The sequence below is a fragment of the Rhinatrema bivittatum genome, chromosome 3, assembly GCF_901001135.1.
Source record: "Rhinatrema bivittatum chromosome 3, aRhiBiv1.1, whole genome shotgun sequence".
NCBI classification, from domain to species: Eukaryota; Metazoa; Chordata; class Amphibia; order Gymnophiona; family Rhinatrematidae; genus Rhinatrema; species Rhinatrema bivittatum.
In genome coordinates, this window is record NC_042617.1 from 530,723,080 (window position 1) to 530,737,501 (window position 14,422).

The 14,422-nt window shown below is 45.8% G+C and overlaps 1 protein-coding gene across 4 annotated transcripts in view; it reads left to right on the forward strand.

The window, feature by feature from the left end:
- Positions 1–14,422, forward strand: part of AGBL5 (ATP/GTP binding protein like 5) — a 740,606-nt gene that overhangs the window by 112,541 nt on the left and 613,643 nt on the right. The window lies entirely within an intron of this gene.

Consider the following 14,422-nt stretch of genomic DNA (forward strand, 5'->3'; position numbering starts at 1 on the left):
CCATTGCACGTTCAATCAAGCAACATTGGGCTGTTTTGCGCCCCCATAACACCTTGTTTGATGATTATCCCATTATTGCATATAGTAGAGGACGCAATATTGGAGACTTGGTGATGCATTCATTTCTGCAGGAACCTATTGAAGATGTGTTGCCACATGGTACTTGGCCGTGCACTGGTTGTTCAGTTTGCAAACAAATTATTACTGGTGAAACTTGGACTAATGCTAGAGGGTATAAACATACAGCATATCATTATACTGATTGCCGTTCCACACATGTCGTCTATCTCATCGAATGTCCGTGCAGACTTTGTTATGTTGGTAGAACTAAAAGGATGATTCGTACACGTCTGGTGGAACATCGGAGTTGCATTACCACGGAATAATTGACTGCTCCCATAGTGCAGCATTGTAAAGAGTTTCAACATTCTTTTGATTCCTTGCGTTGGAGAATTTTAGAAAAAATTATGAATCATCCTCGTGGAGGAGACATCAATAAAGTTCTAAATAAGAAAGAACAGCAGTGGATATTTAGATTAAATACTGTGATTCCAGCAGGGCTTAATGCCTCTATAGAATGGTATACTCTGATATAATGTGGTATACGGTAAACCCGCAGCAAGTTTGATAGGTGGGAGGAGCAACATCACGTCATTTCTCCATCATATCCGAGGGCTTTGGGAGGTTTTCCCGGAAATGGGTAAAAAACGCCGAAGCGCCATGTTTGATTTGTTTGACAACCATGTAAGTACTTTTCCAGGATACGGTCCGCTCTGACATAACTGTAAGTCCACTGAAAATTTTGGCTGAATGTGCGAGATTGGTCAGTATAGTTGATTAATGAATGTTTTCGACGCAGAACCATTACCCTTGATGAAGGACTGGGAGATGGTGAAAGCAGTCCGAAACACGTTTTCGTGTCGGGTCAGCACCGTGAACTCTGTCATGGTTTTCAACGGGTCAGCACTGTGAACACCGTCAGATAAGTTCAATCATTTGAATGACGCTTTATATACATGAAATAATGTCAGTCAGCAGTGGAAATAGTAATTGACTTTATCATTTTAATTTGCAAAAGAAAAATTTCTGAAAAATATTGTCAACATCATGACCGATGATTATATATAAGGCCGAGTTGTATAGGCGAAAGCCCAAACGAGGAAGCCTATTATGAAGGTCACTATTTAAGTATTTTGTTGGTGCAGCGTCGCAAGAGTTTCACATTGGGTGAGAAGCTTTGGGTTATAGTACGTGTATTGTTTGCTCCCAACACTTTTCTAAAAAGAAGATTAAGTCCTACTCCAGTTATTTTTAAGTGACATCAATAATTAAACAGACATAGTGATTATTGTACTACATAGTGTACAATAATTAAATCATATCATTCCATAAAAATAATTACTTTACCTTAGACAATCCAAGGTCTTGAATGAAATACAATGGTGTAGTGTCATCAAGCAACAAGTAACTGTATATCAACAATGCAAAAACGACTATAAGAAATGCAAACCAATGTGACACTAAGAAACTTTCCTAAAATTCAGACTGTATTAAACTTTAGGTCATATTGTCATTTAACTTAATAATAGAAAAATACAATTAGGAACAAGAAATAAATAACACTAAATACTGTATGGATGTGTGCATAAATTGGCTTAAAAGCAAAGTGGCTTAAAAACGGCATTGGGCAAAAGGTTAATGAATAAAAAACTTAAAATTATCTTAAATGTGATACAAACCCTTCAAATCGCTTAATAAAACTAAAACTAAAAATGATCGGAATAAAAACAAAAAGGCATATTGATTAAAGGTTCCAGCGCGACTGTACGCTTGACTCTAAACACAATAATTATTCATTTAAACGCTGTGTTAGGGAAAAGACATATAGACACACAAAGATCCTTCTTAAACGTAGTGTAAGGACAAAAGTATGTATAAAGAATGTATTTTACCTCAAAACCTTTTAATAAAATACAGGGATGTACACTACCAGCCTATTCAATATCGTGGCATTGAGACAAGAACATAAATTAATAATGTGCTCAGGGATGCATGCAAAGCAACCTCTTAGTATTGCAGCGTTGTAGCAATTAAATCACAGCAGTAATGCTTTTAAGCCAATTTATGCACACATCCATACAGTATTTAGCAGTAATGCTGTGATTTAATTGCTACATTGCTGCGATACTAAGAGGTTGCTTTGCATGCATCCCTGAGCACATTATTAATTTATGTTCTTGTCTCAATGCACATCCCTGTATTTTATTAAAAGGTTTTGTACATCCCTGTATTTTATTAAAAGGTTTTGAGGTAAAATACATTGTTTATACATACTTTTGTCCTTACACTACGTTTAAGAAGGATCTTTGTGTGTCTATATGTCTTTTCCCTAACACAGCGTTTAAAAGAATAATTATTGTGTTTAGAGTCAAGCGTACAGTCGCGCTGGAACCTTTAATCAATATGCCTTTTTGTTTTTATTCCGATCATTTTTAGTTTTAGTTTTAGTTTTATTAAGCGATTTGAAGGGTTTGTATCACATTTAAGATAATTTTAAGTTTTTTATTCATTAACCTTTTGCCCAATGCCGTTTTTAAGCCACTTTGCTTTTAAGCCAATTTATGCACACATCCATACAGTATTTAGTGTTATTTATTTCTTGTTCCTAATTGTATTTTTCTATTATTAAGTTAAATGACAATATGACCTAAAGTTTAATACAGTCTGAATTTTAGGAAAGTTTCTTATAGTTGTCACATTGGTTTGCATTTCTTATAGTTGATTTTGCATTGTTGATATACAGTTACTTGTTGCTTGATGACACTACACCATTGTATTTCATTCAAGACCTTGGATTGTCTAAGGTAAAGTAATGATTTTTATGGAATGATATGATTTAATTATTGTACACTATGTAGTACAATAATCACTATGTCTGTTTAATTATTGATGTCACCATTTTTGAAGTTTAATTTTCAAATTTTCAAATTTTTAATATTCATTATATTTAGTACATTTTAATGATGATGTTGCATGAGTCATTCATAGAAACATAGAAACATATAGAAACATAGAAATGACGGCAGAAGAAGACCAACCGGTCCATCCAGTCTGCCCAGCAAGCTTCACACATTTGTTCTCATACTTAACTGTTTCTCTTGGCTCTTAGTAACCTTATGTTCTAATTCCCTTTTCACCCCCACCATTAATGTAGAGAGCAGTGCTGGAGCTGCTTCCAAGTGAAATATTAAGTTTGATTAGTTGGGTAAGCGGCAGCATAGCTCTCTGCCATGAAGCAGAGGGCAATGCTGGAAATGTGTGAAGTATCAGTTTTTCTTTTCCCCTGTCATTGAAGCAAGGAGTCATGCCGGACATGCACCGAAAGTGAAGAATGCCTTGAAAGTCACATTAACTATCATCAAATATTGAAAAGCCTAATAATTGGTAATACCTATAAGCCCATGAACCCATCCCTGTTTTTTTTTTCTTTTTTTTCTTTTCTTTTTTTAATTGGGAGATGGATGCCCTTCATCCTTCTACTCTGTGAAGGTGGACACCTACCACCGGCCACTGGCATCCCGCTCCGTTAATGCCTCTGTGGCTACTGCCGCTCCATGCAGTGTTTTACTACCTGCTCTTTATATGCGTCCTCTAGAACTGATGGATCCCATCCCTGGGTTTTTTTATTATTTATTTAATTGGGAGATGACAGCCCTCCATCCTTCCGCTCCGTGAAGGTGGACACCTACCACTGGCCACTGGCATCCCGCTCCGTGAATGCCTCTGTGGCTACTGCCGCTCTGTGCAGTATTTTACTACCTGCTCTTTATATGGACACCTACCACTGGCCACTGGCATCCCGCTCCGTGAATGCCTCTGTGGCTACTGCCACTGCCTCCGTGCAGTATTTTACTACCTGCTCTTTATATGTGTCCTCTAGACCTGATGGATCCCATCCCTGTTTTGTTTTTTGTTTTTGTTTTTTATTTAATTGGGAGATGACAGCCCTACATCCTTCCGCTCCATGAAGGTGGACACCTACCACTGGCCACTGGCATCCCGCTCCGTGAATGCCTCTGTGGCTACCATTCGGTTGCCATTTTTAATTTACTCTAAAGATATTGATTTTATTGATTATTTATTATATGGTTTGTTTGTAGCCCCTGAGGCAGCAGCTGTTGAGCTGCGAAATTCGGCCTGAGTCGGGCGGTTTTATGAATACGTCTCTACTTCAATACATTTTTGAAAAAGATCAAGGCATCTATCCTTTTGTGTTTACTTGTGGACAAGCTGGCCGTGCTGTACAAACATGCCTTATATGTCCGGGAAACAAGCGACCTAAGTCCTGTGGGAGGACTCTTCTTAGGTCTATCTGCACCCTCTCCTCCACTCTCTCTTCCAGTTTCTCTAATCTGTGGGCCTTTGGAATATCAGACCCATGCCTTAGTGGACTCTGGGGCAGGGGGAAATTTCATTTTGAAATATCTAGTGGAACATTTGCGGATCCCTACCACTACTATGACGTCTCCATTACTACTGTCCTCTATTCACGAAGAGCCCTTACCGTGTGAAGTAACCCTTCTTACCGAGCTAGTGAGGTTGTGTACCGGAGCTCTTCATACCGAGATTATTTCCTTCTTTGTACTAGAGAAGGCCATGCACCCTGTGGTACTTGGGTTCCCGTGGCTGCAAGAACACATGCCACAATTCAGTTGGACCACCTTGAAACTTTCACGTTGGGGTCCAGACTGTCATGGCAAATGCATGGTATAGGACAAGTCTCTCATACCATGCATGCCAATTATCCCATTGTTGCCTAGGTTGCCGCCTCAGTATGCATCTTATCAAGATGTATTCTCAAAAGAGGCCGCTGATGTATTACCGCCACACAGACCCTACGATTGCGCAATCAACTTGAAGCCCAATACGGAGCCACCCAAAGGAAGGGTCTACCCCCTTTCTGTTGTGGAGAGTAAGGCGATGTCGAATTACATCCAGGAGAATCTCCAGAAAGGCTTCATAAGACCCTCTAAGTCTCCCACTGGCACAGGATTCTTCTTTGTAGGAAAAAAGGACGGAACATTACGTCTGTGAATAGACTACAGAGGTCTGAATGAGATCACCATAAAGGACCGCTACCCTTTATCACTTATCTCGGAGCTATTTGATAGATTACAGGGAGCCAAGATATTCTCCAAGCTTGATCTCAAAGAAGCATATAATTTAGTTCGCATCCGCTCTGGCGATGAATGGAAGACGGTGTTTAATACCTGGGATGGACACTTTGAATACCTGGTGATGCCCTTCGGCTTGTGCAACGCCCCGGCTGTCTTCCAGAACTTGATGAACGATATTCTGCGTGATTTACTCTACCGATGTGTCATCGTATACTTGGACGACATCTTGATATTTTCTCAGGACCTGCAAGCCCATCAGGAAAATGTCAAAAGAGTTCTGCAGAGACTTCGCGAGAACCACTTGTACGCCAAGTTGGCTAAATGTGAATTTCATAAAGAATCTGTGCCTTTCTTAGGGTACATCGTCTCAAACAAGGGATTTCAAATGGACCCTCAGAAGCTTGAGAGTATTCAAAATTGGCCACAGCCCACTGGTCTGAAACCTCTAAGACTATTTTTGGGATTTACTAACTACTACCGGACCTTTATTAAAAATTACTCCTCATTCACTGTTCCAGTAACAGCAATGACTAAGAAGGGAGCCAACATCGCTAATTGGTCTACTGAAGCTGTGACCACATTCCAGAAGTTAAAAGACATCCTGACCCTACTCGACCCTTCATTGTGGAAGTCGATGCCTCTGATGTAGGTGTTGGGGCCATGCTAAGCCAGACAGGTGATTCTAAGACCTTGCATCCCTGTTCATTCTTTTCCCGACGCTTCTCACCAGTGGAGAAGAATTACAGCATTGGGGATAAAGAACTGTTGGCAATAAAAATGGCATTTGAAGAATGGTGCCCCTGGCTTCAAGGTGCACAACATCAGATCACTGTTTACACTGATCACAAAAATCTGGAGTACCTCCGTTACGCTCAACGCCTCAACCATAGAAGGGCGAGCTGGTCCCTGTTCTTCAACAGATTTGACTTTTTACTGAAATACCGCCCTGTTGACAAGAATGTCAGAGCAGACACTTTTTCTCACAGGACAAGCAGGATGGTTGTCCTCACAAATGGGTGACATCGAGGATGGAGCCCACCACGGAAAACTTCTGTCAAAGTTTAAACAGAACTTTGACTGGCCCCTACTGGGCATGCCCAGCAAGGCACTGACCCTGCAGCCAGCAGGGGTCTCCCTTCAGTCTTCTTTTTTCCGCGCAGCAGTTGCCACGCGGTGAAAGGAGCTCCCTTACCACGTTCCTGACAGGAATTCGGTACTTTTCTTTCCGAAGAAAATTTGCCCCTCAGGGGTCTCCCTTCGACAAATTTTTGTCACCTTCGCGGAAACCGGTAAGTTTTTTGCCTTTTTTCCTCGACTACCGTCGAATTTGGCCCTCGAGGCCTGTTGGCACTTACCGAGCCCGCGACTAAATTTGGCCTTAAGCCATGGCGACGGGGTTCCGTCGATGTCCGGATTGTACCCGGACTATGTCAATCACAGACCCCCATAGGGTTTGTGTTTTGTGTTTGGGTAGTGAGCATGATGTCCTGACTTGCACCAAATGTGCCCTAATGACACCTAAGGGTCGCAAGGCCAGGATGGAGAAGATGGGGCTCCTCTTCCATGCACCCACCCCAACGCCATCGATAGCATCGACGTCATTGGAACCGGCACCGTCGAAGTTGCACCACCATCGTCAACCCTCCGGTGACCGTCCACCATCGATGACTTCTCGGCCGTCGACTCCTGTCCCCTCCCCGGATGGGCGAGGAGACCGGAAGGACAAGCATCGCCATCGACGGCACAAGTCTCGGCCTGTCGAGGATCCACAGTCATCGACCTCTGAACAGGCCGAACCACTGACTAAGAGGCCTCGATCAGACTTGGCACCGTCCACGTCTCGTTCGCAGGCATCGAGGAAACCCTCACCCTCTCGGGGTGTGGGAGCCGTGATCCCACCGGTTACGGTGGTCCCTCCGGCTCTGCCTCAGCCTCCCTCTCCCGTCGAGCCGGGTATTGTTACCCCTGGTCTCCGGGCTGAACTGGACCGGCTGGTCCAGGAGGCCATCGAGAAAGCGATGCAAAGATTCCAACCTCCATTAGCACCGTCTCCGGCACCGACTCTGGCACCGCCACCGGCATCGACCCCGGCACCGACTCCGCCACCGAGGAAGGAACCGACCACCGAACCTTTGGTGGAAGCGCTGGCACCGCTACTACAACGTATGGAGGCACTTGTACATGCCCTTCCATCGATGATTCCAGTAGCACCGACAGCGCCATCGTCTCCGACTGGATTTTCATCGGCGGGAGAAACACCGTTCCTGATTCCCCCTTCCGGGGTGGTCCCATCGGTGCCTTCTCGTATATCTCCACCGATTTATCCTTTGGCTCCATCGGTTCCAAGACCGGCACCGACTCCATCGGCAGCACCGAAACCCACGATGCCGTTCCCAGTACCGATTGTACCACCGGTTCCTCCAAGGTTTCCTTCGATGCCTTCGGATCCTCAACCAGGTCCATCGGGGCTTCAACCCCCAAGTGATCCCTATGATACCTGGGGTGATGATACATCTTCTGACACAGATTTACCATCACCGCCTTCTCCTACAGAGAGTAGAAAAAGATCTCCTCCAGAGGATCTCTCCTTTATTAATTTTGTAAAGGAGATGTCCGAAATTGTACCTTTTCAGCTGCAATCTGAGACTGATGACAGACACCAGATGATGGAACTGCTTCAATTTTTGGACGCTCCAAAAATCATCGCTTCCATCCCCATTCACCAGGTGTTTCTCGATCTCTTAAAGAAAAACTGGGAATCTCCTTCATCTGTATCACCAGTTAACAAGAAGGCTGACTCCACATACCTCGTCCAGTCAGCACCAGGCTTTCAAAAGCCTCAACTGGATCATCGCTCTGTTGTGGTTGAGTCCGCACAAAGAAAGGCCAAGCGTCTAAAGCCACACTCCTCCACTCCGCCGGTCAAGGACAATAAATTCCTGGACAGTGTGGGACAGAAAGTGTACCATGGAGCTATGCTGATTTCTCGCATAGCCTCATATCAACTCTACATGACGCAATATAACAGAGCCATCCTTAAACAGATGCAAGATTTTGCTGACACATTACCTGACCAATACCAGCCACAGCTTCAGGCCCTTCTTAACAAAGGGTTTGAAGCAGGGAAGCACGATATCAGAACGGCTTATGACATCTTCGATGCCTCCACAAAGGTTTCAGCTACTGCCATTTCGGCCAGACGTTGGGCTTGGTTAAAGTCATCCAACCTTCGCCCAGAGGTCCAGGATCGTTTAGCGGATTTACCCTGCTTAGGGGACAATTTGTTTGGAGAACAAATTCAGCAAATTGTAGCTGAATTGAAAGATCACCACGAGACGTTAAAACAACTTTCTTCTGTTCCGTCTGAGGTTTCCTCCAAACAACCACTTAAGAAGGACTCTAAGAAGTCGTTCTTTCGGCCACGCCGTTACTACCCTCCATCGGCCAGGCCTCGTCCAGCTCGATCCTCTACTAGGCCTCAGCCGCGTCAGCCTAGGAAACAAAGGCCTACTGTAGCCCCTCCTCCTGGGCCTGCGGCTGGCCTTTGACTCCCCTGTAGGGAACACATGCCAAACCCCTCTTCCAGACATTCCTGTAGGAGGTCGACTGTACCATTTTCTACAACCTGTCTTGTCTTACAACTTGTCTTACAGCATTATTGTAATGTTCATATTGTGTCAGTTATATGTTTCAAGTTGTTTTCTAAGTTGTTCTCTAAGTTGATCTTAGCTGTTTCATAATAGATTTTACCTTGATTATTATCCGTTCATTATATTCGATATGTTCCATGTAAACCGCCTCCCGGCGATAGTTATTTCTGTTAAATGTGAACCGGAGTGATATGTATTGTATACAGGAACTTCCGGTATATAAAAACCAAAAATAAATAAATAAATAACCTTGGTTGCAGATCACCTCAGATCAGTGGGTGCTAACAATTATCGCACAGGGTTACCACCTCAACTTCATAACTCTTCCGGCAGACTCCCCGCCTCTTCAAGCGTGGAGTCTATCCACCCATTTGGCTCAATTACAACAGGAAGTGTCTCTTCTTCTGCAATCAAATGCTATAGAACCCGTTCCTCCCTCTCAACGAGGCAAAGGATTCTATTCCAGATACTTCCTAATACCAAAGAAATCAGGGGGACTACGTCCCATTTTGGACCTTCGAGCCCTCAACAAATACCTTCAAAAAGAGAAGTTCAAAATGGTAACCCTAGGCGCGCTGCTCCCTCTGCTACAAAGAGGGGATTGGCTGTGCTCTCTCGACCTCAAGGACGCTTATACCCACATTGCGATCACACAATCCCATCGCAAATATCTGCGGTTTCTAGTAGGCCACGACCATTATCAATACCGTGTCCTACCTTTCGGTCTGGCTTCTGCCCCACGAGTCTTTACCAAATGTCTCGTAGTGGTAGCAGCATTCCTAAGGAAGGAAGGTGTCCACGTCTACCCCTACCTGGACGATTGGCTAATCAGGGCCTCCACCCAACAGATAGCTCAATCCTCCCTAAAATTGACAATTCAAACACTCCTTTCCTTAGGGTTTCTTGTCAATTACGAGAAATCTTGCTTAGTCCCGTCTCAAACCTTATCCTTCATTGGGGCAGACTTGGACACCTTACAGGCAAAGGCTTACCTTCCTCTTCAGAGGGTCCACACCCTAATATCCCTGGCTCGCCAGCTCCAGTCTCAGAACACTGCCACGGCTCGCCAGTTCCTCATTCTCCTAGGACACATGGCATCCTCGGTTCAAGTCACTCCCATGACCCGACTAGCCATGAGAGTAACACAATGGACTCTACGACACCAATGGATTCAAGCTTTTCAGCCTCTGTCCTCCATAGTCACAGTCACACAAGCGCTGCGCCTATCCTTAACCTGGTGGACGACTCAGGTCAACCTCCTTCAGGGCTTACCTTTTCTTCCACCGGATCCGCAAGTAATCCTAACCACCGACGCTTCTCACATCGGTTGGGGAGCCCATGTGGACGACTTCCAAACCCAAGGGTTATGGTCCAAAGAGGAAGCTGAACACCAGATCAATTTCCTGGAACTTCGAGCAATCCGCTATGCGCTCCGAACTTTCAAAGATCATCTATTTCATCAGATAATCTTAATCCAGACGGACAACCAAGTGGCCATGTGGTACATAAACAAGCAGGGAGGCACAGGCTCCTTCCTTCTGTGTCAGGAAGCTGCGCAGATCTGGGCGGAAGCCCTCTCCCACTCCATGTACCTCAGGGCCACTTACCTGCTGGGAGTAGACAATGTATTGGCAGACCAGCTGAGCCGTGTCTTCCAACCACACGAGTGGTCACTCGATCCTCTGGTAGCGACCTCTCTGTTTCACAAGTGGGGTTCTCCCCGCATAGACCTCTTTGCGTCCCCTCAGAACCACAAAGTGGACGATTACTGCTCTCTCATTCGGAGCCAGCACTCTCGGCCGAGAGATGCATTCTCCCTCAAGTGGACAACCGGTCTGCTCTATGCATTCCCTCCACTCCCTCTTGTGTCAAAGACTCTCGTGAAGCTACGCCAGGACGGAGGAACCATGATCCTGATAGCACCTTACTGGCCACGCCAAGTATGGTTTCCAATACTCCAGGATCTCTCCATCCGCAGGCACATTCCTCTGGGAAAGGACCCGCATCTGCTCACTCAAAACGACGGATGCCTCCTCCATCCCAACCTCCAAGCCTTGTCCCTGACGGCATGGATGTTGAAAGGTTAGTCCTTCAACCATTTAACCTTTCAGATTCCGTTTCTCGGGTCCTGATAGCTTCACGAAAGCCTTCCACAAGAAAGTCTTACTCATACAAATGCAAAAGGTACACATCATGGTGCACTTCTCAGTCCCTTGATCCCCTTTCCTGTCCAATCTCCAAATTCTTGGACTATTTATGGCATCTCTCTGAATCAGGTCTTAAAACCTCTTCTATCAGAATGCATGTCAGTGCGGTAGCCGCCTTCCATAAGGGTATTGGGGGTAATCCTATTTCAGTACAACCCCTAGTAACACGCTTTCTTAAGGGCTTACTCCATCTAAAGCCACCCTTGCGTCCTCCGGCCCCATCCTGGGACCTTAACCTGGTTCTTGGTCGTCTAATGAAACCTCCTTTCAAACCTCTGCACTCCTGTGACTTGAAATATCTCACTTGGAAAGTGTTATTCCTTTTGGCTGTTACTTCAGCTCGCAGGGTTAGTGAATTACAGGCCCTAGTTACCTATCCGCCTTACACTAAGCTCCTGCAGGACCGGGCGGTACTCCGCACTCACCCTAAATTTTTACCTAAGGTAGTTTCGGAGTTTCATATCAATCAATCTATCGTACTACCTATCTTTTTTCCCAGGCCCCACTCCAACTCTGGAGAGCAGACCCTGCATACCCTAGACTGTAAATGGGCTCTAGCTTTTTACCTAGACCGTACAGTTTCTCACAGGAAGAGCACTCAATTATTCGTCTCTTTCCATCCTAACAAGTTAGGACAACCTGTGGGTAAGCAGGCTCTTTCTTCCTGGTTGGCGGACTGCATTTCTTTTTGCTATGAGCAAGCTGGCATTCCTTTTCAAGACCGTGTTAAAGCACACTCTGTGAGGGCCATGGCGACGTCAGTGGCACACCTTCGATCGGTGCCGCTTCCTGACATCTGCAAAGCTGCAACCTGGAGTTCTCTCCATACCTTTGCAGCCCACTATTGTTTGGACAAGGCTGGAAGACAGGACTCCATCTTCGGCCAATCTGTCTTGCGTAACCTTTTCCAACCTGATGTACCAACACCCTTCCACCTACCCGGTAGGGTGCGGATGCCCTTTCCCATATTTCTCCTCAGTTGTTGTGCCTGTTGCACACCGTTGAGTACATTTGGTGCAAGTCGGGACATCCTCAGCTCGGTACTCACCCATTTGTGAGGACAACCATCCTGCTTGTCCTGTGAGAAAGCAAATGTTGCTTACCTGATGTAACAGGTGTTCTCACAGGACAGCAGGATGTTAGTCCTCACGAAACCCGCCCGCCTCCCCGCGGTGTTGGGTTCGTTTTATTTTTACTTTCTAGGCACTGCCTGTAGCTTGAAAATCAGACTGAAGGGAGACCCCTGCTGGCTGCAGGGTCAGTGCCTTGCTGGGCATGCCCAGTAGGGGCCAGTCAAAGTTCTGTTTAAACTTTGACAGAAGTTTTCCGTGGTGGGCTCCATCCTCGATGTCACCCATTTGTGAGGACTAACATCCTGCTGTCCTGTGAGAACACCTGTTACATCAGGTAAGCAACATTTGCTATCTCTGTCCTTCCTCTCGGAGGACGTTCCTGATGAACCTCAGCATATTATTGACCCGAAGCAAGTGGTCTTTTCAGCTACACATCCGGTATCCCTGGGCAAACCATTGTACCCCACAACTTAAGGAAGAAACTAAGATGGGCTCATGATTCAAAACTGGCGGGACATCCTGGTCAACGGCGAACACTGGCCAAGCTACAAAAGTACTATTGGTGACCCACCATGAAGGAAGACACTCTAGCTTATGTAGCCTCCTGTTCTAATTGTGTCAGTCAGAAACCTCCGCCTGGACATCCTTGGGGCCTGCTTCAACCCTTGCCAGCACCGGATGAGCCCTGGACCCACATTGCTACAGATTTTGTGGTAGACGTACCACTTTCTAGAGGTAACAATACCATCTGGGTTACAGTAGATCGATTTTCGAAGATGGCTCACTTCGTGGCTCTCCCTGGCTTGCCTTCAGCCATGGAACTTGCTAAACTATTCATCAGTCACATCTTTCGCCTACACGGCATGCCAAAACACATTGTTTCTGACAGAGGATCTCAATTTACAGCAAAGTTCTGGAAAGCTTTGTGTAAGAAATTCGACATCACACTTGACTTCACCTCTGCATACCATCCTCAGTCGAATGGCCAAACTGAGAGAATGAATAGAACTCTCAAACAGTTCCTCCGCACCTATGTCGGTTCACGACAGAATGACTGGGCTGATCTGTTGCCCTGGGCTGAATTCGCCATCAATTCGCATCCAGCATCATCTACTGGATCTACACCTTTTGAAGTGGTCTACGGACAACAACATTTACAATCTTTACCACTTCCACTTTCTGTGTCGTCCCTGGCAGCTCAGTCTACTGCCAAAGATATACAGCAGCTCTGGAGAAAGACTAAAGAGATTTATTTATTTATTTATTTATTTTATTTAAGATGCTCCAAAAAGCAGGACAAAGAGCTAAGAAAGGCTATGACGCTCACCATAGCAAGGCTCCTGAATTCCAAAGTCTGGCTGTCTACCAAACATCTGAGACTCAAACTTCCATCTGCTCGATTTGCTCCATGCTTTGTCGGACCCTTTTCTATTCTCCAACGATTGGGCTTACTCACCTATAGTCTGAAACTTCCTCCAGCTATGAAGATTCATAATGCATTCCATGTTGCGCTGTTGAAACCGCTTGTTCTTAGTGAGTTTTCCACCAAGACACCTGAACCTACTCCTGTTGATGCAGAAGAAGACATCGAGTACAAGGTTGATGCCATCCTTGATGTAAGAAAGAGAGGCAGAGTATGGGAATACCTCCTGTCATGGGAGGGATTCGGACCAGAAGAAAACTCTTGGGAACCTTTGGCTAATATCATGGATAAAGAGATGCTTCGTCAGTTTCATTGATCGCATCCTCAAAACCCAAGACCAGGTAGGGGGTCTGGAGGGGGCCCTTTGAAGGGGGTACTGTTGCGTCCGTCGGTCTCAGACGGCTTTGACCTCTGTGCCTCACCTTTCTTCCTTTTCTCTCCTCAAGCCTTGGGAAGATGGCTGCTGCCGTGTCTTCATGACGCTCTCTCCGGCATCCCCGGAATGGCAACGGCGAGGGTGTTCGCCATGTTTCTCCTGAGGGCCTCCTAGGGTGCGCGTGCGCACACCACCCACGTCTTTATCCACGTCATGGCGGGAGCCTCGGGGGCGTCCCCTCCGAGTGACGTCATGCCATCCGGGTTATTAGCCTGCCCTTCGTTTGCTAACAAACTGAGTTAGCAAGGATCGTGAATGGATTGGTACGCCTCCGGTCTAAGCTGCTCTACTGCTTCCTTGCTGCCGCTGGAAGCTCTCTCTGCCCTTCGGGGTCTTTCATCTCTAACCTGGGTACCCGCTCCTCGGGGGCCCTTATGCTTTCTTTCAGGTGCCTATCTGGGATACTGGGTACTCGCTCCTCGAGGGCCTGCTCTCCCTGCCTTGGTGCCTGCAATT